This window comes from Cynoglossus semilaevis, chromosome W (genome assembly GCF_000523025.1).
Source record: "Cynoglossus semilaevis isolate Cse_v1.0 chromosome W, Cse_v1.0, whole genome shotgun sequence".
NCBI classification, from domain to species: domain Eukaryota; kingdom Metazoa; phylum Chordata; class Actinopteri; order Pleuronectiformes; family Cynoglossidae; genus Cynoglossus; species Cynoglossus semilaevis.
The window spans coordinates 6012904-6016324 of record NC_024327.1 but is presented as its reverse complement, the minus strand read 5'-3'; the positions used below and the strand labels follow the sequence as shown (position 1 = coordinate 6016324).

General features: G+C 40.5%; 1 pseudogene; it reads right to left on the bottom strand.

Annotated features, from left to right (window-relative positions):
- Nucleotides 1-686: 686 nt before the first annotated feature.
- The window catches only part of LOC103397043 (sarcoplasmic/endoplasmic reticulum calcium ATPase 2-like), an 11251-nt pseudogene continuing 8516 nt past the window's right edge, over nucleotides 687-3421 (bottom strand).

The following is a 3421-nucleotide window of genomic DNA, read 5'->3' as shown; positions in this document are numbered from 1 at the left end:
ACAGACAGACATTGGGCCTCTCACAGCTCCCAGCTTTACATTGTGCTCAGGTTTTCTGTGCTTCTTTCCATATTCAGATACAGTATGTGCACTTCTTTTCCTTTCGGCTTGTCCTTTTTTTTTTCAGGGGTTGCCACAGCAAATCATTGTTTTCCATCTCTCCCTGTTCTCTGCATTTTCTATTCCGACTCCAACTATCTGCATGTCCTCCCTCACTATATCCATAAATCTCCTCTTTTTCTCCTACCTGGTAGCTCCATCTCTAACATTCCACTGTCCCTCCTCCACACATGTCCAAACCATCTCAATCTGGCTTCTCTAGCTTTTTCTCCAAACCTTCCTGTCTGTGTTGTCCCTCTAATGACCTCATTCCTGACCCTGTCCATCCTTGTCACTCCTAAAGAGAATCTTAGCATCTTTAACTCTGCTACCTCCAGCTCAACACCCTGTCTTCTGCATATTGTTAGTGTCTCTAAACCAGACATCATGGCTGGTCTCACCACCGTCCTGTAAACCTTTCCCTTCACCTTAGCTGACACTCTTCTGTCACAGATCACTCTTGACACTTTTCTCCAGCTGTTCCATCCTGCCTGTACTCTATTCTCCACCTCTCTTCCACAGTCTCCACTGCTCTGAACAGTTGATCCTAAGTACTTAAACTCCTGCACCTTCACCACCTCTGCTCCTTGTAACCTCACCATTTCACTGTTCTCCCTTTCGTTTACACACGTACTCTGTCTTGCTACGACTGATCTTCATTCCTCTTCTCTCTAGTGCAAACCTCCACCTCTCTAGGTTCTCTTCTACCTGCTGTCTACTCTAACAGTATGTGCACATTTTACATAAATTATATATATTTAATAATATATATTTTCTTAAAAATTAAGTTTCAACCTGGAGAAATAAACTTGAAAATAAAAGGTACAATTAATACAAAAATATTTTTAAGTAAACAAATCTGACACAAGGCTGCAGGAATAAAAAAAAAAAAAGAAAAGAAAAAAGCACCGACTCACACTGATAACATCTTCTTGTTCTTTCCCCCCAGAACAGAGAAAGAAAACATATTATTAAAATGTGTGTCAGGGCAAAACTAGTTGGTTCTTACCTCAATTCAATGAATGTTATCAAATGATTAGACAGATGTGTAGCAATGGTTTTATAACAGCCCTGAGGTAGTGCACAAAATAAGGAATGAAAAGGACACCTGCAGCTCAAACACAATTACATGGGGCAGATATACTCAAGGCGCTGTCCTCCCCCAGAATTATTACTTTTATACAACATGGTACCTCGCAACCACATCGTCCTCACAACCCAACAGCCCTCTCCAAAAATTACAAAATATTATTAATTATAAAATAGTGTAAATTCTCTGTACAGCTCAACATGCAGCCCAGGCATGATGGGCAGCTCTACAACTGTCAATCACATAGGGTGATAAGCAGGATGTTTTAAAAGTAAAAACCTAAATTGTTAAAGTACAATCTAAAATCCCCCCTCACAAATATGAAACAGTGAGAATGTATTAAATACAAAAATATCTGACAGCAGACAAAATGTCAGAGCAGGTGCAGGTGTAGACTCTACGTAGTTCTAATTTAATGGAATGGTGTTACACAAATGTGTCTCTGTGCATGTTAATGTCCACTACACACTGGTGCACGTGAGTGGGAGGGGGAACGGGGATGGGGTAGATGTGGTTTTACTGGTCAGTGAGTCAGGGCCACAGCAGGGCAGACACTTCAGTGTCAGTGGTGTAGATCCACAGCACCAGTGGCAGGGAGACGGCCACAAACGGCCAGGAGATTCCCTTGGCACATGCAGACAGAGAGCTGCCTTTGGAGGACGGCTTCTCCAGCTGTTTACCAAAGTCGTGGTAGTTCCTGGCCAAAAACTTAAGCAGCTCATCCAGCAAGATGACAGGCACGGAGATCTTTAGCACCATCAGCCACTGGGTCCAATCCAGAGGGGTGATCTGGAAAATGACCTGGGAGACAAAGATATAGAAAGACAAAGAGAGAGACAAAGAGAGAAACTGAAAAGACTACCTTAGATTACAAATCTAGACTAAATATCACACGGATAAGGTTTATTGACATCTCACGTCTATACAGATTTAACTCCCCTGAAACAAATACAATTAAAGCTGACGTTAATTAAAATACAAACTCTAGAATCCAGTTGGAGAAAAAAATAAAACCTCATATGGATATATAATTTAAAAAATATATACTTTCACTCCATTAGAGGGCGCCACAGCAGCAGCAGTTTGCAGAATGATTTGGCACAATCTTCTACACCTGATGCCTTTTTGGCTCAACTCAACCAAGGGTTAAAGTGGAGTCAAATGTGAAATTGTCAGCAGACAGTAACCAAACCAATGTGCCTTTTGTCCATGGATACCTAATATTAGCCAGGTCTTTTTAAATTAGATCTACAATAAGAACAATTATAACAATGACTAATTTAGGCAGTTTAAATGTATTGGTTAAATAATTGGTTAATACAGTTTTAAATTCCTTAATCATTCAGTAGTACACCCTTACAACCAACAGAGGGCAGCAGGAGCTCCATTACTGCTGACACTTGGAAACAGCAGCTGATCCCTGGTGCCAGCTCTTTCGCAGATACAGTTGTGTTCAAAATAATAGCAGTCCAACATGACCAACCAGATCAATCAGTGTTTTTGGTATAAATCATATTATTATATGGCAAATAATTTACCAGTAGGTGTAGTAGAGTCAGAGAAACCAACAGACCCAACATTCATGATATCAATGTTCCTGAGTCTGTGTAATTGAATAATTAAGTGAAAGGGGTGTGTTCAAAATAATAGCAGTGTGGAATTCAATCAGTGAGATCATTCATTATGTGAAGAAACAGGTGTCATTCAGGTGGCACTTATTTAAGGGTGAAGCCAGCACATGTTGTACATGCAATTCTCTCTGAAAACTTGAGAAAGATGGGTCGTGCCAGACATTGTTCAGAAGAAAAGCGTGCTTTAATTAAAATGTTGATTTGAGAGGAGAAAACATAAATTGAAGTGCAGAAAATGGTAGGCTGCTCAGCTAAAATGATCTCCAATGCTTTAAAATGGAAAGCCAAACCAGAGAGACGTGGAAGAAAGCGGAAGACTACCATTCGAATGGATCGAACAATAGCCAGAATGGCAAAGAATCAGCCAATGATGAGCTCCAGGGAGATCAGAGACGACCTTAAGTTACCTGTGTGTACCGTGACAATTAGAAGACGCTTGTGTGAGGCTAATCTATCAGCAAGAAGCCCCCGCAAAGTCCCACTGTTAAAAAAAAGACATGCTGAAGAGGATGCAATTTGCTAAAGACCATATCGACTGGCCTAAAGAGAAATAGAGAAACATTTTGTGGACTGATGAAAGTAAGATTGTTCTTTTTGGCTC